The 23,181-nt window shown below is 47.1% G+C and overlaps 1 protein-coding gene across 4 annotated transcripts in view; it reads left to right on the top strand.

Moving 5' to 3' along the window:
• The first annotated feature begins 1,922 nt into the window (after window positions 1–1,922).
• The window catches only part of FAM169A (family with sequence similarity 169 member A), a 164,008-nt gene continuing 142,749 nt past the window's right edge, over window positions 1,923–23,181 (top strand). Inside the window, exon 1 of one of the 4 annotated variants that reach the window (XM_075325404.1) lies at window positions 1,923–1,984. The gene's annotated coding sequence lies outside the window, so the exon portion shown is untranslated. Of the gene's footprint in view, window positions 1,985–2,219; window positions 2,407–23,181 lie in introns of those variants that run through there. The other 3 variants (XM_075325410.1, XM_075325416.1, XM_075325397.1) reach the window with 3 other exon arrangements.

Below are 23,181 nucleotides of genomic sequence, written 5' to 3'. Positions count from 1 at the left end.
ATGGGTTCTGCACCCTAATCTCTGTGGTAAGCTCGGTTCTGCACCCTTATCTCTGTAGTAAGCTCGGTTCTGCACCTTTATCTCTGTAGTAAGCTCGGTTATGTTCCCATATCTCTGTAGTAAGCTGGGTTCTGCGCCCTTATCTTTGTAGTAAGTTTGGTTCTGCACCCTTATTTCTGTAATAAGCTCGGTTCTGCACCCTTATCTCTGTAGTAAGCTCGGTTCTGCACCCTTATCTCTGTAGTAAGCTTGGTTATGTTCCCATATCTCTGTAGTAAGCTCGGTTCTGCTCCCTTATCTCTGTAGTAAGCTTGGTTCTGCTCCCTTATCTCTGTAGTAATCTTGGTTCTGCACCCTTATCTCTTTAGTAAGCTGGGTACTGTTCCCTTATCTCTGTAGTAAGCTCCTTGCAGTTCCATATCTATGTAATCATCTTGGTTTTGTTGCAGTATCTATGTAAGCAGTAAGCGCGGTTCTGTTCCCATATATATGTACCTGTTTGTTCATAAAGTCTGTTACCACTGCTGCTTTAACCCCTTCACGACCTTGGACGGATCTATCCGTCAAGGATCGTGTCCCGTTAAGCCCCGCCCCCTGCCGTGGGCAGGCGGCGGCGGTCGGCACACATATCAGCTGTTTTCAACAGCTGACATGTGTGCCTGCATGTTGCGAGTGGAATCGCTTCCACTCGCAACATTTAACCCCTTAAATCTCGCTGCCAAAGTCTGGCAGCGAGATCTATATGCGCGCGGCCATGTTTTTTACTTACTGCCGCCCCCACCGGAAGTCACGTGAGTGATCACGTGACGTTCGGTGGTTGCCATCGTAGCGCAGGGTCATGTGATGACACCTGCAGCTACGAAGTTTCACTTTCGTTATTCCTCGGCACGGAGCAGAGGGAAACCGGAAGTGACTGAATCTGCTGTTGTTACAGCTGTATAGCTGTGATCAGCAGATAGATAACAGCAATCGGATTGCTGATCGCTATAGCCCCCTAGGGGAACTAGTAAAATAATAAAAAAAAAACAACCTAAAAGTTCAAATCACCCCCCTTTCCCCCCATTGAAAATTAAAGGGTTAAAAAATAAATAAATATACACATATTTGGTATCGCCACGTTCAGAAATGCCCGATCTATCAAAATATGAAATCAATTAATATGATTGGTAAACGGCGTAGTGGCAAAAAAATTCCAAACGCCAAAATTACGTTTTTTGGTCGCTGCATGTTTTACGCAAAATGCAATAACAGGCAATCAAAACGTAGCATCTGCGCAAAAATGGCACCATTAAAAATGTTAGCTCGAGACGCAAAAAATAAGCCATCACTGAGCCATAGATCCCGAAAAATAAGAACGCTACGGGTTTAGGAAAATGACGCAAAATGTACGCCACTTTTATTGGACAAACTTGTGAATTTTTTTTAACCCCTTAGATACAAGTAAACCTTTACATGTTTGGTGTCTACAAACTTGCACCGACCTGAGGCATCACATATATACATCAGTTTTACCATATAGTGAACACGGTGAATAAAACATCCCAAAAACTATTGTGCGATCACACTTTTTTTGCAGTTTTTCCACACTTGGAATTTTTTTGTTGTTTTCCAGTACAATATATGGTAAAACCTATGGTTTCATTTAAAAGTACATCTCGTCACGCAAAAAACAAGCCCTCATATGGCAAGATTGACGGAAAAATAAAAAAGTTACGGCTCTCAGAAGAAAAGGAGCAAAAAACAAAAACGGAAAAACGGAAAGTGCCCGGGGGCTGAAGGGGTTAATGCAGCGGCCAGAGATAAACAGGCCAAAGGTGGGCCGACGCAACTTGAGGGCCACTGCCTTATGATTGCCCCCAGGTCTAAAATGTGCCAGCCCCTGCCCCCTAGTGGCTTATGCTGGCATAATAAATGCTTATTCAGTGTTGGATCAGTGAACCTGGAAGAGCAAAGAAGAATCCGAGGAGAAGGATTTAGGTAAAAGGTGAGCGGTGCAGAGAGGAGGGAAAGCCATCAGTGCCGGCTCCGGTGCTGCCAGCAGGGATCCCCCGTGCTCATCCTGTGCGGCTCCTATGCTGATTCCCTCCGGGCATCCATTGCATTGTCCAGCAGCAGCAGATGCGAGTCCCCAGTGCAGCGGATAAGTGATGCATGAGCATGTTATATAAGCTATAGTACCGCCGTGCTCCTGCAGGGGGCAGTGCGCGCTAACGACAGAGCGGCCGGGGCAGCAGACAGCGGTGACCAGCGCTCTGCCAATCATCCCAGCACCAGGGAGGAGCCACCGTGTGGAGGTGAGTGAGACAGCTGGCAGTGCCCCACTGTGGACCATCACCCCATCATCAGAGAACCCCGCCTCAGCCCGGGCGCATCAGCTGCTGCGGGTCCATATTGGGAGGGAATAAGGTAAGGAGGGTGATGGCAACCCAATCACTGACTCAGGGCATGTGGCCTCATGTTATCTTATAGCCTCCTGCACAGATATTACTGCCATTGTTACTGCTGCGTGGATGTGGCCACTGAAGCATGATGTCAGTTATGCCCCCATCATCTGTATGTGTAAATGCATCATGCATGTGTAAGAAAATACGCGTCATATATCTGTATGGATCATATGAATATATGCATTATATTATGTGTGTATATATATATATATATATATATATATATATATATATAGATATATATCATGTATTTGTATGTATATGCATCATCTATCTGTATGTATATATGTATCATGTATGTTTATATGTATATGCATCATGTATAAATCGTATATATACATTATGTATGCATGTGTATATGCATGTCGTATGTGTGTATTCATCATGTATTTGTGTATGTATCATGTATGTGTATGTATATATGTATCATGTATGTCTATATGTATATGCATCATGTATAAATCATGTATATATACATTTTGTATGTGTCATGCATGTTGTATATGTGTATGCATCATGTATTTGTATATATATCATGTATGTATGTGTATGTATCATGGATGTGTATGTTTATATGTATCATATATATGTATATGTATCCTATGAGTATATGCTTAGGCATAATTTATGAATCATGTATATATTTATCATGTATGTGTATATGTATCATGTATGTGTATACACATCATATATGGATCATGTATATATGCATTCTGTATGTGTCATTTATGTGTATCATGAATGTGTATGCGCATCATGTATCTATATGTGTATCCAGTATGTATCTATGCATTATAAATGTATACGTGTCATGTATGTGTATCTGTATATGCATGTTGTATGTGTGTATGTGCCATGTATGTGGCTGTGTTGCTGGCAGTGCCCTGGTGAAGTTGCAGGGTTCCTTATAGTCTTTGTTATGCTGGGAACTGATCTGATTTACATTCTCTGATTTCTGGCTTTTGGATATCCTCGTATTGTGCAAACATCCCCCGGCTCCAGCAAACCTCCATTTTAGAAATGTTGCAGGCAGATAAATGTCCTTTGTAGGATGTAAGTGACACTATATGTTACTGGAGACTGGCATAGATGCCATGACCTGGGTACGAGCTGGGATTTATCTCAGTATTTATACTCGTGGGTTGTTTGTGTTGACTTTTCCATGTTTTATAAAATCGTTATATGTTTATTATTACATAACAGCTGCCCACTGAGGCTGGCATCATATGAAGTGTTACTGTCTGCCCATCTGATTGCACGGGCATCATATAAAGAAGTGATCATATTTGTCTATAGTTCATGACATTTGTATCATGTATAGAAGTGCCACCACCTGCATCGTATATAGAAGTGCCACCACCTGCATCGTATATAGAAGTGCCACCACCTGCATCATATATAGAAGTGCCACCACCTGCATTATATATAGAAGTGCCACCACCTGCATCATATATAGAAGTGCCACCACCTACATCGTATATAGTAGTGCCACCACCTGCATCGCATATAGAAGTGCCACCACCTGCATCATATATAGAAGTGCCACCACCTGCATCATATATAGAAGTGCCACCACCTGCATCATATATAGAAGTGCCACCACCTGCATCGTATATAGTAGTGCCACCACCTGCATCGCATATAGAAGTGCCACCACCTGCATCATATATAGAAGTGCCACCACCTGCATCGTATATAGTAGTGCCACCACCTGCATCATATATAGAAGTGCCACCACCTGCATCATATATAGAAGTGCCACCACCTGCATCATATATAGAAGTGCCACCACCTGCATCGTATATAGTAGTGCCACCACCTGCATCATATATAGAAGTGCCACTACCTACATCGTATATAGTAGTGCCACCACCTGCATCGCATATAGAAGTGCCACCACCTGCATCATATATAGAAGTGCCACCACCTGCATCATATATAGAAGTGCCACCACCTGCATCGTATATAGAAGTGCCACCACCTGCATCGTATATAGTAGTGCCACCACCTGCATCGTATATAGAAGTGCCACCACCTGCATCGTATATAGAAGTGCCACCACCTGCATCGTATATAGTAGTGCCACCACCTGCATCGTATATAGAAGTGCCACCACCTGCATCGTATATAGTAGTGCCACCACCTGCATCATATATAGAAGTGCCACCACCTGCATCGTATATAGAAGTGCCACCACCTGCATCATATATAGTAGTGCCACCACCTGCATCATATATAGAAGTGCCACCACCTGCATCGTATATAGAAGTGCCACCACCTGCATCGTATATAGTAGTGCCACCACCTGCATCGTATATAGTAGTGCCACCACCTGCATCGTATATAGTAGTGCTACCACCTGCATCATATATAGAAGTGCCACCACCTGCATCATATATAGAAGTGCCACCACCTGCATCGTATATAGAAGTGCCACCACCTGCATCGTATATAGTAGTGCCACCACCTGCATCATATATAGAAGTGCCACCACCTGCATCATATATAGAAGTGCCACCACCTGCATCGCATATAGTAGTGCCACCACCTGCATCGTATATAGAAGTGCCACCACCTGCATCATATATAGAAGTGCCACCACCTGCATCGTATATAGTGCCACCACCTGCATCGTATATAGTAGTGCCACCACCTGCATCGTATATAGTAGTGCCACCACCTGCATCATATATAGAAGTGCCACCACCTGCATCATATATAGAAGTGGCACCACCTGCATCGTATATAGTAGTGCCACCACCTGCATCATATATAGAAGTGCCACCACCTGCATCATATATAGAAGTGCCACCACCTGCATCGTATATAGTAGTGCCACCACCTGCATCGTATATAGAAGTGCCACTACCTGCATCAAATATAGAAGTGCCACCACCTACATCGTATATAGAAGTGCCACCACCTGCATCATATATAGAGTGTAACTACAGTATGTGCCCGCTGCTGCTTACACTGGCATCATATATAGACGTATTCCCATGTGTCTACAGCTCATTGCTCAGTATGGAATCGTATGGTAAATAGTTCCTGTACGCCCACAGCTCAATGCCTTAGCATCACATGGGGACGTTTTACTATACATCTACAACTTATTACTCTGGCATCATATATGCTGTTGTAGTGGTTTCTTGGGGTTGTTGTGACTGGCCTGACCCAGCTCCATTGCCCCATCGGCTACATGAAAAGACAAACAGGTGTCCAGTGTAAATGGAGATGGAAGGAGGGCGATGGGTGCCTGGGAAGCATGTCGCTGGTTGCAATGACGACTGGGTCTCGGCCTCCTCCGCAGACCCTTCCTGCGACTTTTCCTCTCCTAGCACGGTGTTGGATGGGAATGGGGGATGCTTCGCACACCACCCGTGGTGTGTGGCCAGGAATTAGCCGCCGCTGCAGTCTCTCTCCGGGGCAGGTGTTGGGTGCAGCCAGGATGGTATCACTCCCCACAGGCAAAGCGGAATTATCCCGAGTGGTTGGTGAGAACGGGGCGGCAGTCTACGGGAGCGCCCGGCAGCGGCATTTACTCACAAAGTCACCTGGTGCGGGTTCCAGATGCTTTTATTCTCTGGTTAAGATAGTATCGCTCCCTAGGTGCTGGTCCTTGCCGTCGGAGACCCTGGTCGATCCCAGGCAGGTCAGAGGTCCGGTCCGGTAATCAGTGGGCTTTCTCCTCCATGCACAACTCTGTACTTGATGGGTTCCCGTGGCCTGAGGCGTCTTGGGATCCCCTCCTGCTCTCTCTCACTCTCTGTCTTGGCCCGTATGGCAGGCAGCTTGAACCTCTCTATGGGCTGGACCGCTGTCCCTGTTCCCGGGTTCCCTCTTTGCTGCTGTGCCCCGGACACTAACATTGGTAAGGTAAGGTCCTTGATAGTCCCCTCACCGGGCAGTCTTATCAGTTGAGCCTGAAGTGTCTTGCTCTTGCTCTGTACCCCGCCTGTGCAAAGCTCTGGGAGTACTCACACCGTACTCTCCCTGGCAACTGTACTCCTTTTGCCCACAATTACTGGTACCGGGTCCCGTCTCTCCAGGTGTTACTAGCCCCCCTCTGCAGGAGACTCCTGCAGAGGTCAGTGTGGGGTTACATCCCAGACGGTTCTGTTCTGCCTCCCTGAGGGATGCCTGGCAGCAACTCCTCAGGGAGCTGCTCCACAACATGTCTGCTCTCTCTGTCTGACTGGAACTGACTCTACTTCCTGTCTGCTCTGTAATTTACTCCTACTCCTGCCCCCCACCTTTGCAAAGATCCAGATCGTTGTTATGGTGACCCGGAGTTCCCCCAGTGCCTGGGTCTGCTAGGAACTGGCTGAGTCTCTTCCTGAGTGTGTTTAGAAGAGCTATGTGAGGTGTGTGTAAACTTACCGGGTTAACCTCTTTCTGCCTGGGAAGGATATATTGATATACCCTGTAGCAACCAGTCTCAGGGGCACTACACTGTGCTTCCCTCAAAATAAGACATTTTTTTTTGGGGGGGGGAGGTGGACAATTAGGACATGTGTATTGTGGCTTTTTGGTTTCTATGCATGCCCCTGCTGGCTGCTATGATGTCTCCCACACAGAGTACACAGAAACAGAAGGCCTGGAGGAAATTGTACTGCAGTACTGCGCAGTGTGACTGTGGATCCTGCACTGACTGAAGGCACATTTGCTAGAAGCTACAGCACAATCTGCCTGTGTGTGACTGGTCTCTCACTGGGCTGAGGGTCCTCACTCCTCCTCCCCTCTCCTCTACATTGAATATGATTGGTGTCTGGCACCTCAGAAAATGGCTTTGACCTAAATGGCATTTAGTTGTTTCTTTCAGAGCGAATGGTGAGTTCAGGAGGAAGGGGGAAAGGAAGAGGTACCAAAGTAGCAGAATTTACACTGGACTCAGACGTCAGTATATATTTTTTGACCCATGTACAGTGGTTGGCATACAAATGGCATATATCAGTTTTTAGAGAGCATGAAAAACCTACATGTAATGTTCAATACTTCAAAATCTCCAACAGGGCTTCCAACTTTATATATAGTATAGTAGTATTAATAGTATTTGTCTTTCCTAAGGGACAAAATGACTGTTTGGGGTCCGACCGGGTGCAACTGCATCCCTTGTATATCCTGTGGTTATACCTTGCTTAAGAAGTCTGATGAGGCTAAAGGCCCCGTTACACGCAACGACGTATCTAACGATATATCGCCGGGGTCACGGATTCCGTGACGCACATCCGGCATAGTTAGCGACGTTGTTGCGTGTGACACCAGCGAACGACCGTTAACGATGGAAAATACTCACCAAATCGTCCATCGTTGACACGTCGTTCCTTTTCAAAAAATCGTTGATTGTTGAGGACGCAGGTTGTTGGTCGTTCCCGAGGCAGCACACAGCGCTACATGTGACACCTCAGGAATGACGAACTACAGTTTACCTGCGGCCGCCGGCAATGAGGAATGAAGGAGGTGGGCGGGATGTTACGGACGCTCATCTCCGCCCCTCCGCTTCTATTGGGCGGCCACTTAGTGACGCTGCTGTGACGCCGCACGAACCGCCCCCTTAGAAAGGAGGGGGTTAGCCGGCCACAGCGACGTCGCTAGGCAGGTAAGTCCATGTGACGGCTCCTAACAATATTATGCGCCACGGGCAGTGATTTGCCCATGACGCACAAACGACGGGGGCGGGTACGCTCACTAGCGATATCACTACCGATATCGCTGCGTGTAAAGCCCCCTTAAGACAACAGCAACAGCCCTCACAACTCTGTGGATTTTTATTGCTTCACTTTTTCCTGTCTTCTGCCCGTGGAATAGGCGTGAAGAATTTACTGTCTAGGCATCCACTGTCAGCATGATTTAACCCCCAACTAGCCGTTTCTTTCCTCCATTACTTAGAAATCATTGTTCAAGTTGATATGCAAATAAGACTGGAAGGGAATCTGTCAGCAGGTTTTTGCTTCTTCTTCTGAGAGCAGCATATTGTAAGCAAAGAGATTCTGAAACTAACCCTGTTTAACCCCTTTATGTACTAGTACGTCTTTGGTCATGTAGCGATAATCACCGCCGACTGCTGCTGTGAGCCGGCGATGATCCCCGCACTTGTCTACTGATTTGATCAGCACACATGTGGGGTTAACAGGCGAGGGTGGATCCACGATCCACCGGCACCTGCTTACCGCTTAGATCGCGCTGTCAAAATGTAACAGCGCAATTTAAATTGCCGCAGTGGGTTTGCACTGTTCCCGCCCCGTGACGTGATCACAAGGAACCGATGGTTGACAGGGTATCTAGGGGTCATGTGATAACCCTTAACATGACCATGACGTATTTTCTGTAAGAGCCAACAGAGCATCGGGTCTCACAGGAAAGCTGCACTTCTGCTGATCAGAGCTATGCAGCTCTGATCAGCAGATATGAAGATGTGATCAGACTGAGTAGGCATAAACTTCCCTAGGGGACTAGTAAAATAACTAAAAATATTAAAAAAAGTTTTTAAAAATATGAAAATAATAAAAAAAACCTGAAAGTTCAAGTTACCCTCCATTTAAAAATCAAACAGTTAAAAAAATAAAAAAAATACACATATTTAGTATTGTTGCATTCAGAAATGCCTGATCTATCAAAATATGAAATCAGTTAATCTGAGCTGTGCACGGCGTAGCAAGAAACAAATTGCAAATGTTATAATTATGTTTTTTGGTCGTTGCTAATTTTTTTGGGTATGAGTGAACATTATCTCCCACATAGATAAGAGAAATGCAGATGTCTTTTTCTTTTTTAACCCCTGCAGCATGCTGTCATCAGTTTACATTGCAAAATCCTGGTGAAAGATTTTTGAAGATCTGTTTGCAAATCTGAAGCCTCTGTCACTCCAGCTCTATTCCCCTCTCAAAGCCGCTTCTTCCTCGACTAACAGCGGCTCCTTTGCATGAAATCACACAGCATAGACACTGTCAAATAAGTAGAAGGAAGCGGCAGGTGTTGAGTGGGGAATAGAGCTGGAGTGACAGAGGCTTCAGATTTACAAACAGCTCTTCAGCCTCATTTGCATATCAACTCGAACAATGATTTCTAAGTAATGGAGAGACGGACCGGCGATATAAAGTTATTGCAAAACTGGTCTTTGAAAGAGCTACATGCGTATATAAATAGTTTGGGAGGGGAATTTTGCTGACAGCCTCCTTTTAAATTGTGCAATAATGGTTTACAGACAATTAATAGTGCAAGTACTGTACTAAGAAATTATTGTCAGCATCCTCAGTGATTGGTGGCCTGGTGACAACTTTAGTTACAAATTTGTGATATGGTTGCCTAACACTGGCCTCCGCCTCCCATATATTGTAATGGCATCTGTTTAACAAATAGGGCATGAAATAGCTCACAATGTATCTATGAAATGGATATATTAGTCTGCGGTGTCAAATTACTCTTAGGCATCTGTCACAGTCTAGTTTAGAGCAGTTGTATGATGTATATGTTAAACAGTTATTGTTCAGGCATTTCTTTTATTTTTTTTGCATATGAGAATAAATGGACTGTTTTTCACGTATTTTTTCATGTATTTTGACGTGTGTTTAGGATCCTTATCCCTCTGTAGACGCTATCCTCTTTTCAACTTCAGGGTTTTTTTTTACACATGGTGTTTTGTTTGCATCAAGAATTTGTTCAAAGTTCATTGAATCCATTCTTCCCTCTACCTATGAAATTTTCCCTGTGCGATTGGCTGCAACACAACCGCAAAGCAGTATTGATCCACCCACATGCCTAATTGTTGGCGAGATGTTCTTTTCCTGAAATTCTGTGCAATTTTTTCTCCACAAATATCTTTGATCGTTGAAGCTAAAGAGTTGTATTTTAACCTCACTGGTCCACAGGACTTGTTTCCAAAATGCATGAAGTTCGTTTACATGTACTTTTGCATACTTCTGATACTGAATTTTATTGTGAGGACACAGGAGAGGTTTTCTTCTGATGATTCTTCTATGATGTCCAGATTGTGCAGGTGTCTCTGTGTGAAGCCCCACAGGTGTTGTGTCGGTGCATTACCTTCAGGGACTCCACTCGGCTGGATCTGGTCACAGGTAGGAGATCTTCTTCTTGTCGTGACGCCACTCTCAGTATTGCGGTCAGTGGGGACCGCCACTGCAGATTAAGGGACGCCTGGGGCTGATGATATGTGCAGTTAGTTGGAATAGCCTCCTGAGAGTGAGGCAAGCCCCAGGGCCCTGTGTAGGTGCGTAGTACCACAAGGCGCAGAATGACTCAACACAGGCAGGATGTCTTTCAGGGTTTTTACTCACAGTTGATGGCAGGGTGAGTGACCCGGGCGTAGCTGGGATGAACCAAGTGGGAACCAGGTGTCCTTCAGGCTGACTTGTGAGGGTGACTACTAACTCGCCTTCCTAAGCCCTTGGTGGTTTGGGGTAACCCCGACTTTGAGTCCCTATGGGGGTCACCCAGGGAAGATGCTGAAGCCTCTCTCCCCTTCGTTTGCCGTGTGCTTGTCGCCTGGGCCAGGCCACTCCAGCTGCTTGCCTCCTGTGACCTATGGGCCCTAACTGTGGCTACGTGGCTGCGGCTTTTAGGTGTTGTGGTGTGGGCTTTGAGGGCCCCACACCGGCAGGTTTAGCAAAAGAAAGCTGGATCTATCTCCGCTTCGGGATCTGCCGCCCGTTTGGGCCTGGTACTCTCCAGCAGTCTCCTTACTTCCCACTCCGTGCTCTTCTCTCTAGCTGAGATGGGTTTCGGGTAGCACTCCTAGTTGACCGTTCTCCCCCGTCGGTAGCCACTGCGCGGACGCTGTCAGACTACAGCAGCCCAGGGGAAGGGGTCAGCTCTCCTCGGAGCTCCCTGGACTCTGCTCTGAACCGGCTCACATCTGGGACCTTCACTGCTGCTCCTGTCTGAGCTTCACTTTCCTGCTCCTCACTCCTCCACACTCTGCTGCAGACTGTTTACTCCTCCTTCTCTTTTCCCTTTTGTGCCTGCCTACGCCACCTAGCAACCAGACTCTCTTACCACACCCCTTGAGAGGAGATGGAGGCTTTTGGCCCCCTCCACTATTCCAGTGAAGGTGAAGGCTTTTCCCCCTCCTGGGATCCCCAGGGGTCCTCTCATGGGTACATGTGTGAGACCTGATCACTATGCGCCTGTGTTCCACACCCCGGTCAGCCTTCTGGATTACCTGTATTGTACTGTCCCCAGCATGGGTGCAGTACTCAGTGGTGCCTGACCAGGTCAGGGGCGCCACATTCCCCCTTAGTTATCACCAGCACGTCCTCGGGCTGCAAGACAACATTTTTAAAATGCATAAAACATTAAAACATGTTAAAACTTTTAAAAGCACCAGGTACCATACATCACCACCCTCCACCCACAAGTCCGTTAACCCACCCAAAACCCTTTCACGTTGGCCGCGACTTCAGCCACTTCTGGCAGGATGTAGAGGCGGCTTTCGTGGTCTGGTGGTCTTCAGGGTATACCTGGCCTGGTGGAGCCGCGCCTTCAGCCTCTTCTGGCAGGATGTAGAGGCGGCCTCCACAGTTGGTGCTGACCAGGTACCCTCTTTGTGGTGGAGAGCCAGGCCCCATAAACAGGCATGCTCTCTGGTCGCAGGCGAGCCAAGGCCCTATATACGGACGGGCTCCTCCTGGTTGCAGACGAGCCAAGCCCCTAAACAGGCTGACTCTGGTGGTGGTGGTGCCCTCTGGTGTAACTATTTACACTGCGAGAGTTTGTGGCTATAGCCAGTTCATAGCCTTAAGGTTCATTTCTCACATTAGTTTATGTGGGCACATACTTAAACTTTAACGTTGCAAAAAAAAACTTCAAAACTGGTAACTTGCTTTACTTTACATGAACTTTATGCAGACTCCTCCTCACCAGGGCTTGGGCCTGTAGGGCTGCGGCACCTGTTGGTTTCTTGACCTTTTTCCTCATCTGTAGTGGTCTCATCATTAGGTCTTTGGTCTTTTCTTTCTTTATTACTGTCTTTCCTTTCTTCTTTGGGACATGGTACTACATCTAGCGCGTACCAGCCTCTTTCGCCTCGATGCAGGGTAAACTGTACGGAGTCTCCCATTTTTAAGTTTCTGCCAGGGTGTCCTCTGGGCAGATGAGCTCTCACATCTCTTCTATTGACGAAGATACCTTCTTTGATACCAGGTGCAACAATGAACCCGTATCCTGACTTTAGGCTGAAGTCCTCCACTACTCCTCTACAAAGGGGTCCTCTGACCTGGGCTTTGGACCTTCTCAGGAACCGTTTTTCTTGTAGGTCTCTAGCCGTGACTTCTCTCTGCTCTGGGGATGGCGGTGCAGGGAAAGACTGGGTTCTACTGCGGCGCTGTGTCTTGCGGGCTGGATTCTGCGAAGTGCAGCTTACAAGCTCCCAGGTGAGGCTTTGGGGCAGATCTTCCTCAGCAGAAGGTGTCAGGTCTTCCTCGTCCCAGCGGGAATATGGCAACATCTCTGGCTCGGGGCATGGATCCACTGCTGGTGGCTCCTGAGTCAGCTCCTCAGTTTCCTGGCCTCCTCTCCCCCTTAGTTCTTCTTGGCACTCCTTTGGTGGCGGTGCTGGGGATGAACTTCCTTCAACAGGCCCAGGCGGGGGACTCTTTGGCGTGGTTGCTGCAGGGGTTGCCGGAATCCTCTTGGGGGTGTGCGGAGGGAGCATGTACTGGTCCACCAACCATTGTGGAAACTTGACCTCCATGTCAGCCTTCAGCTGCCAGTATGCGGGGTCCTCCCCCAGCGTGGGCTTTCCAGCAGGGACCTCTTTGGACTGGGGAGCGGTGTCTGCTCTGGCCTTGCAGGCCGGGGTAAGTGGTGATGCAATCTCTTGGCGGGCCGCGCCCTGTATGGCGGCGGCCTGGTCTTGGCGGGCCGCGCTCGGCATGGCGGCGGCCTGGTCTTGGCGGGCCGCGCCCTGTATGGCGGCGGCCTGGATCGGCGTCGCAGCTGCGATGGGATCTGTGCAGGCTGGGCTGGGCGTCGCTGCAGGGACCGGGTCTTGGTGGGCCGAGCAGGGCATCGCTGCGGCGGCCGGGGCTTGGCGGGCCGAGCAGGGCATCGCTGCGGCCTGGTTCAGCACCTCACTTGCGGCGCGGACGAGCGTTGCTGCTGCGGTGGGGTCTCGGCGGGCCGGGCCTAGCAAGGCGGCGGCCTGGGTCAGCGTCACACCTGCGGCGTGGATGAGGGTCGCGGTGGCAGCCGGTTCTTTGCGGACCGGACTGGGCGTTGCTGCAGGGACCGGGTCTTGGTGGGCCGAGCAGGGCATCGCTGCGGCGGCCTGAGCTTGGCGGGCTGCACCTGGCGTGGCTGCGGCCTGCTTCAGCGTCGCCGCGCCGGACGCCTCTTCAGGGACCGCGGACGTGACAGCAGGGGTCGGGGCACTCGCGCTGGCAGGGGCATCACTGGACTCACCCATCGGTGGCAGCATCGGGGTCTGAGTCGTCACCGCCCGGTCTGGCACTCGGCGCGCGGCTCTCTCTTCATAGGCCTGAACCGCCGCGGTCATTCCCAGGAACTCCGCACGTCCCTCTCTGATCAGCCTTCCGACCCTGGCCTCCAGTTGATCGCAGAACTCGGCGAGCTCCCGACACCACCAGGCAGCGGAGCCTGGCTCTGGGTCTCTGCATTCAGACGCCATTTTCTCTAACAACAAGCTGCTGGCTTCTTTTCCGTTCCGCCGTCTCTGGACGCTTCCGCTCTCTTCACAAGCGAGGTCAGAACTCTGCAGGGGATCTCTGGGTAGCCACACCTCTTCGTGGGCGGTAACTTCTCCCAGCGCGGGCTGCTGTTGTTTTTCAGCGCGCTTTTCATGGTGGCAATATGGCGGCGCTTCCAATTTTTCAAGCGGACCGCCCAGGCACATGGTCACCTGTCTGGACAGGTCTAGTCCTTATCCTGTTCGTGACGCCAGATGTGAAGCCCCACAGGTGTTGTGTCGGTGCATTACCTTCAGGGACTCCACTCGGCTGGATCTGGTCACAGGTAGGAGATCTTCTTCTTGTCGTGACGCCACTCTCAGTATTGCGGTCAGTGGGGACCGCCACTGCAGATTAAGGGACGCCTGGGGCTGATGATATGTGCAGTTAGTTGGAATAGCCTCCTGAGAGTGAGGCAAGCCCCAGGGCCCTGTGTAGGTGCGTAGTACCACAAGGCGCAGAATGACTCAACACAGGCAGGATGTCTTTCAGGGTTTTTACTCACAGTTGATGGCAGGGTGAGTGACCCGGGCGTAGCTGGGATGAACCAAGTGGGAACCAGGTGTCCTTCAGGCTGACTTGTGAGGGTGACTACTAACTCGCCTTCCTAAGCCCTTGGTGGTTTGGGGTAACCCCGACTTTGAGTCCCTATGGGGGTCACCCAGGGAAGATGCTGAAGCCTCTCTCCCCTTCGTTTGCCGTGTGCTTGTCGCCTGGGCCAGGCCACTCCAGCTGCTTGCCTCCTGTGACCTATGGGCCCTAACTGTGGCTACGTGGCTGCGGCTTTTAGGTGTTGTGGTGTGGGCTTTGAGGGCCCCACACCGGCAGGTTTAGCAAAAGAAAGCTGGATCTATCTCCGCTTCGGGATCTGCCGCCCGTTTGGGCCTGGTACTCTCCAGCAGTCTCCTTACTTCCCACTCCGTGCTCTTCTCTCTAGCTGAGATGGGTTTCGGGTAGCACTCCTAGTTGACCGTTCTCCCCCGTCGGTAGCCACTGCGCGGACGCTGTCAGACTACAGCAGCCCAGGGGAAGGGGTCAGCTCTCCTCGGAGCTCCCTGGACTCTGCTCTGAACCGGCTCACATCTGGGACCTTCACTGCTGCTCCTGTCTGAGCTTCACTTTCCTGCTCCTCACTCCTCCACACTCTGCTGCAGACTGTTTACTCCTCCTTCTCTTTTCCCTTTTGTGCCTGCCTACGCCACCTAGCAACCAGACTCTCTTACCACACCCCTTGAGAGGAGATGGAGGCTTTTGGCCCCCTCCACTATTCCAGTGAAGGTGAAGGCTTTTCCCCCTCCTGGGATCCCCAGGGGTCCTCTCATGGGTACATGTGTGAGACCTGATCACTATGCGCCTGTGTTCCACACCCCGGTCAGCCTTCTGGATTACCTGTATTGTACTGTCCCCAGCATGGGTGCAGTACTCAGTGGTGCCTGACCAGGTCAGGGGCGCCACATCTGAACAGTAGAACATTGTATCACAACTCCAGAGTCTGCTAATGTTTCCTGAAGGTCTTTTGCAGTCAAGTGGGGGTTCTAATTTGCCTCTCTAGCAATCCTGCGAGCAGCTATCACACAAATTTTACTTGGTTTTCCAGACCTTAACTGCCATTTCTTAATTACATTTCGAACGGAGGAAAGGGCAACTTGAATTCCGGTTTGCTATCTTCTTTTAGCCTACCTTGTTTATCTCCACCATTTTCATTTTCAGAGTGCTAGGCAGCTGTGTAGAAGAACTCATGGCTGCTGTTTTTGGCACAAGGCTAGAGGAGGCTGAGTTTTTATAAAGCTGTGAAATTTGCATCACTCAGCCTTTCCTAACAATGGTAGTGAACAAGCCATAACCCTAACAGGCTAATTAAAGTCTGAAACCTTGGTCAAAGTTATCTGAGCATACAAACTTCCAAGGGTGCCCAGAGTTTTACATCGGCCCATTTTACTTTTTGCAATTTTAATCTTTTACCCTAAAAACCAAAGGAAATGTGTCATCTTTAACTTGATACCTTTTAGAGATCATTTCATCTTCAACCTGCTTAACTGTGCACAATAACAGTAATTTTGACCAGAGGTGCCCAAACTTTTACATGCCACTGTAGGTCTGGTTTTCACGATCCCATTGATTTGAGTTTGCGAGTTTGAACTGTGACTCAGATCCAAATGGACTTGAGACCATTCTTTTTCAGGGTGAATGGGGATAATACAAAACACTAACATGAGCAACGACAGAGTATAATCAGTACATGGCTATATATATATATTGTTAAATCAAGTTTTACTAGGGTCTAAAACCTACAAAATACACAGACATTAAAGTAAAATAGTGCAAAATTGAGCTATAAATGCAGCCGGTAGGGCTTTTATAAGGATTTTGTGGGGCAGGAATTGCAGAGTCAAATACAATGTGAAATAAATACTCTTCCCTAAGTTATTCACTTTTACTAATTGTGGAGGTTGGCACCCTGATATTCGATGTGGCGCACCCACTCACCGATGGCTGTCCCTATAATGGGTGCCTCTTCTGTGAAAAACACACATAAAAGGTTTGTCTGAATGAGGTCTTTAATGTAGGCCAGGGGTCTCAAACTCGGCTGGGTGTATGGGCCGCACAGAGGAAAAAAATAATTTGGGGGGCCGCATTCTTTGCAGGACAAAGTGACATTTTTATTGGTACCATATATATTTTTTTTACACACCTTTGTATGACTGATTTTCAACATTTTTCACTTGTTTATTATAACAAATGTGCACATTCTTTGGTTAAATCTAAAAAAAAAAATTGACGTTAAAAGTCATGCCTTATTTTGTTTTTTTTTTACATTTTATCCCTTTCTTGTAACTAATAGTGTTACAATTATCACTATATAGAAATTTTGGCCAACATCTTTTAGTAATGTTCCCCATCCTATAGTAATGACCCCAGCCTTGTCCCTATTCTATAGTAATGTCCCCATCCAATAGTATTATGCCCATCTTTGTAATGTCCCCATCTTTTAGTAATGTCCCCATCCTATAGTCATGTGCCCACCTTGTCCCCATCCTATAGTCATGTGCCCACCTTGTCCCCATCCTATAGACATGTGCCCACCTTGTCTCTATTCTATAGTCATGTGCCCACCTTGTCCCCTTCCTATAGTCATGTGCCCACCTTGTCCCTATTCTATAGTAATGTGCCCACCTTGTCCCTATTCTATAGTAATGTGCCCACCTTGTCCCCATCCTATAGACATGTGCCCACCTTGTCCCCATCCTATAGACATGTGCCCACCTTGTCCCTATTCTATAGTCATGTGCCCACCTTGTCCCCATCCTATAGTAATGTGCCCACCTTGTCCCTATTCTATAGTCATGTGCCCACCTTGTCCCCATCCTATAGTAATGTGCCCACCTTGTCCCTATTCTATAGTCATGTGCCCACCTTGTCCCTATTCTGTAGTCATGTGCCCACCTTGTCCCCATCCTATAGTCATGTGCCCACCTTGTCCCCATCCTATAGACATGTGCCCACCTTGTCCCCATCCTATAGACATGTGCCCACCTTGTCCCTATTCTATAGTCATGTGCCCACCTTGTCCCTATTCTATAGTCATGTGCCCACCTTGTCCCTATTCTATAGTCATGTGCCCACCTTGTCCCCATCCTATAGACATGTGCCCACCTTGTCCCTATTCTATAGTAATGTCCCCATCCTGTAGTAATGGGTGGTGGGGGCAGTGGTGGCGGGTGAAAGGTGATAATTTACCGATCGCTCTCGGCTTCCACCCACAGATTCCTGATTGAAGCTGAGGGGGCGGTCTCTGGCCCCAGATCCACAGTGATTGGACAGATCGGTCACAAGGCCGGTCTCTCCAATCAGAGCTGGGGGCGGGTGAAACAGAGCTCACCCAGCTCCAGCCAATGATCGGTGCTACAGCTGCACTGATCAGGGCTGGATTTCAATGTTACAGCCATTTTCAATGACTGAAACATTACAGTGGCTGTGATTGGCTGACGAACGCCGCAGAGCCAATCACAGCCTCCGTAGGTCCGGGGAGGAGACACCACCCCTTGTGAGGCTTCCTCCTCCCCGAATCTAAGGTATTTGCTATTTGCAATGCAAACAGCGATCGCAGCCACCGGGGCTGCGATTTCGCCATGACGTACTGGGTATGTCATGGATCCGTAAGTACCAGGGAGCCATGATGTACCCAGTATGTCATAGGTCGCTAAGGGGTTAATGTGCCGTCCTTCACATACACAAAAAATAAAAAAACACCATTCTTCTCACCTGTCCCGCGTTCCCTTGGCTCCTCACCTCTGCTTCTCGCTGTCTGCAGGCCGTGCCCCGGTGACTATCGCGGCCGGTGCAGAGGCCGCAGCCACTGGCAGCGATTTATGTCAGATCAGATGGTTGTTTTGCCGGCGCTGCGCACGCATAGTCCTTGCCTCTGAGAGCGCAGTGCCGGCAAAACACTCATCTAACAAAGTACAGGCAGTGGCTGCGGCCCCTGCACCGGCCGCGATAGTGAACAGGGAAACAGGCCTGGGGGCCGCACCAAGCAGCCTGACGGGCCACATGCGGCCCGCGGGCCGCGTGTTTGAGACCCCTGATGTAGGCCATAAAACACAGTGTGAACTCTGACTTATTTGCCAGACTGTTCTGAGACGAGCGTGCGTTATGTGATATCATCTTACTGTCTCCTCAAGAAAAATACCAAATCAATGCTGAGCCCTTACTGTGGGAATCACAGTATATTTGTAGACATACAGACTCACTGCGCCAAATAACAGTTATCAAGATCACATGACTACTGACTATGAGGCGTATAGAAGAGTATTGTACGTTATAGCCTTGTTACTAGAATTATGGGATAGTAAAGACAGAGCAATAATAGACTTGACACTCAAGGCTGAAGTTATTACCGTATATTCTTTAGTCTTGAGGCCACTAGAGCAGATAATGAGCTTCCACACCTATTTTTAACATCAGGCCTTTTGTGCATTGATATATTATGTGCTGAGTGCAGGGACCTGAATCACTGTGTTTGCTCGCTGATCTTTTTTCACATGGTTTCCTAAATTTAATCACCAATATTACTGTATTCACCAAGTAGTGACCAAATAATGAAAAAATGTTTATATAGAAACCCAGCCTTCTTTACCTGGACGTATTTAACTGTGAGACATGGATGGGCATAAAAGTATTACACATTACAATTAAGGGTTTATCCCAAAATTACATCTTAAACCCTATCCTTAATATAGGGGATAAATTATGGATCCTAAGAATAGATCTCCGGAGCTGCATAGCCCCATCCTGAACGGAGCGTAGATTGCAGATACTCATCTTCTGCCCCATGCATTGTCCATGGTACTGCCAAAGAAGCCCCTCGACAGTAATGGTATGTGCGCACAATGCACATTAGGTGCAAAATTTTCTGCACCAAAAACTGCACTTTGTGGCAGAAAAACACACCAAAAAATGCATGCGTTTTTGGTATTGAAAAAGAAAGAATATCCAGCTCACCTGTCATCCAGAACCATGCAATTCCCTGGGGTAATCGTGGTCCGCCGGCCAGTCCACACCGGTATAGTAGAGAAAGGGAAGAGGAGTAATATGGACCCAGCACCAATCCAGTAAAAAAATGTAAATCCTTTATTGGTGCGCTTAAAAAATAAGAAAGAAAACGTACTGTACAAAATCACATCACAGGAAGAACTTTACGTGTTTCGGACTTAACAATTAAAAGCAGAAAAGTCCTTAATCATAAGTTACCTGTGCATGGCCACAGACGGAGTATATATGTGTTCTAAATAGGTATGGGAATTCAAGGGGGAGGGGGGAAAGTGTGTTACCATCACAGATGTTTAGAAGATACAATCAAGATCCTGCAGGTCAGAAAAAAAGGGCCAATGTATCATGAAAAAATAATAAAATTAAATAATGAAATCCATAAAATTAAATTTGCAATGCACACATATAACTACCTCATTTTTATAAATATTAAATGGTTAGGATAGATACTCATGATTTTAGTGTATATAATTTCAATATAGTGTAAATAAATTAAAATGAGTATCGTATGTATGATAAAAGAAATGTCATGTATTATGAAATATTATATAGTATATATATATATGTATGTGAAACCTAAATTATGTAACGTAAATCCGAACGAAAATTAAGACCAGCTAGTTGTCTGGTATCCAATTTTAGAATCCACTTGGCTTCAGCCTGCAATAAAGCTGCAAAGCCTCCTCTAGGGGGTCTGGGAACATGCTCTATGCCCATTACAGCCAAGGAGGAAAAATCTCCTCCATGCAAATCCAGAAAGTGTCGGATGAGACCTGATAGGGAGCGTTTCTAACTAGTCTCTATGACTGGTGTGAACGGGGTTGAAGATGTAGACCTCGTGTGCTCGGATATGCGTATTCTGAGTGACCTAGAGGTACACCCTATATAATCTTTATTGCAAGACTGGCAAGAAGCCTTATATTTGATATATGTAGAAGAGCAATTGATGAAAGATACTATTTTAAAAATGTTGCCATTGGTTCCCTGAAATGATTGGGTACTCCTCATGTATCGACATAGGCCACATCTTTGTGACCCACACCGATATGACCCCGTGGTACTAAGCCATGTCTGTTTTGTATTCTTGGGGGTGTAAAGGCTGGGAGAAACTACATTGCCGATGGTTTTAGCCCGTTTGGCCACTACTTTAATGCCACGTGAGAGAATCATATCCATATCTTCATCCTGCTGTAAAAGAGGAATACATTTCAAAAGAGTGTTTTTAATAGCAGGAAAATCTGAACTGTACGGGGTAGAAAAAGGGATGCGTCCTGAGTAATCCTGTGATCTGGGTTTGCCCCTCAGTAAAGCCAATCGTGGTTTACTGTTGGCGATATTATGTGCTCTCCTTAAGGAGGAATCTGTGTACCCCCTCTTCGTAAGTCTATTGCTAATATTATCGGCTTCCATAGTAAAGGAATCTTAAGAAGAGCAGAGCCTCTTGGCCCGCAAAAATTCACCAACAGGCAAGTTTTGTATTGTGAGGGTAACATGGCAACTATTGGCATGCAAAATGGTATTGCCATTAATAGCCTTGCGATATAAGGCTGTATCTACAGTTAGGTCCAGAAATATTTGGACAGTGACACAAGTTTTGTTATTTTAGCTGTTTACAAAAACATGTTCAGAAATACAATTATATATATAATATGGGCTGAAAGTGCACACTCCCAGCTGCAATATGAGAGTTTTCACATCCAAATCGGAGAAAGGGTTTAGGAATCATAGCTCTGTAATGCATAGCCTCCTCTTTTTCAAGGGACCAAAAGTAATTGGACAAGGGACTCTAAGGGCTGCAATTAACTCTGAAGGCGTCTACCTCGTTAACCTGTAATCAATGAAGTAGTTAAAAGGTCTGGGGTTGATTACAGGTGTGTGGTTTTGCATTTGGAAGCTGTTGCTGTGACCAGACAACATGCGGTCTAAGGAACTCTCAATTGAGGTGAATCAGAACATCCTGAGGCTGAAAAAAAAGAAAAAATCCATCAGAGAGATAGCAGACATGCTTGGAGTAGCAAAATCAACAGTCGGGTACATTCTGAGAAAAAAGGAATTGACTGGTGAGCTTGGGAACTCAAAAAGGCCTGGGCGTCCACGGATGACAACAGTGGTGGATGATCGCCGCATACTTTCTTTGGTGAAGAAGAACCCGTTCACAACATCAACTGAAGTCCAGAACACTCTCAGTGAAGTAGGTGTATCTGTCTCTAAGTCAACAATAAAGAGAAGACTCCATGAAAGTAAATACAAAGGGTTCACATCTAGATGCAAACCATTCATCAATTCCAAAAATAGACAGGCCAGAGTTAAATTTGCTGAAAAACACCTCATGAAGCCAGCTCAGTTCTGGAAAAGTATTCTATGGACAGATGAGACCAAGATCAACCTGTACCAGAATGATGGGAAGAAAAAAGTTTGGAGAAGAAAGGGAACGGCACATGATCCAAGGCACACCACATCCTCTGTAAAACATGGTGGAGGCAACGTGATGGCATGGGCATGCATGGCTTTCAATGGCACTGGGTCATTTGTGTTTATTGATGACATAACAGCAGACAAGAGTAGCCGGATGAATTCTGAAGTGTACCGGGATATACTTTCAGCCCAGATTCAGCCAAATGCCGCAAAGTTGATCGGACGGCGCTTCATAGTACAGATGGACAATGACCCCAAACATACAGCCAAAGCTACCCAGGAGTTCATGAGTGCAAAAAAGTGGAACATTCTGCAATGGCCAAGTCAATCACCAGATCTTAACCCAATTGAGCATGCATTTCACTTGCTCAAATCCAGACTTAAGACGGAAAGACCCACAAACAAGCAAGACCTGAAGGCTGCGGCTGTAAAGGCCTGGCAAAGCATTAAGAAGGAGGAAACCCAGCGTTTGGTGATGTCCATGGGTTCCAGACTTAAGGCAGTGATTGCCTCCAAAGGATTTGCAACAAAATATTGAAAATAAAAATATTTTGTTTGGGTTTGGTTTATTTGTCCAATTACTTTTGATCTCCTAAAATGTGGAGTGTTTGTAAAGAAATGTGTACAATTCCTACAATTTCTATCAGATATTTTTGTTCAAACCTTCAAATTAAACGTTACAATCTGCACTTGAATTCTGTTGTAGAGGTTTCATTTCAAATCCAATGTGGTGGCATGCAGAGCCCAACTCGCGAAAATTGTGTCACTGTCCAAATATTTCTGGACCTAACTGTATTTTACCCGTATTGGGATTACCTGAAAGCAGGACATCTAGGAAAGGTACAGAGTTTTGGAAGTGACTAACGGTAAACGATAGATTGAGTTGGTTGTCATTCAGGTATGCATTTAAAGCAGGAATTAAATCTTGTGGATCTATATCTCCCTGGCCCTCACAGATGAGAATATTTGATCATCAATATATCTCGCGTACCACCGGATATGTCTGAGAAAGGGGTTGCTGTCTGTGTGGATAAATTGTTCCTCCCAGTAAGACATATATAGATTGGCTA

Source organism: Anomaloglossus baeobatrachus, chromosome 1 (genome assembly GCF_048569485.1).
Source record: "Anomaloglossus baeobatrachus isolate aAnoBae1 chromosome 1, aAnoBae1.hap1, whole genome shotgun sequence".
Taxonomy (NCBI): domain Eukaryota; kingdom Metazoa; phylum Chordata; class Amphibia; order Anura; family Aromobatidae; genus Anomaloglossus; species Anomaloglossus baeobatrachus.
The sequence above is the reverse complement of the archived record's forward strand: the minus strand, read 5'-3'. Positions and strand labels throughout refer to the sequence as shown.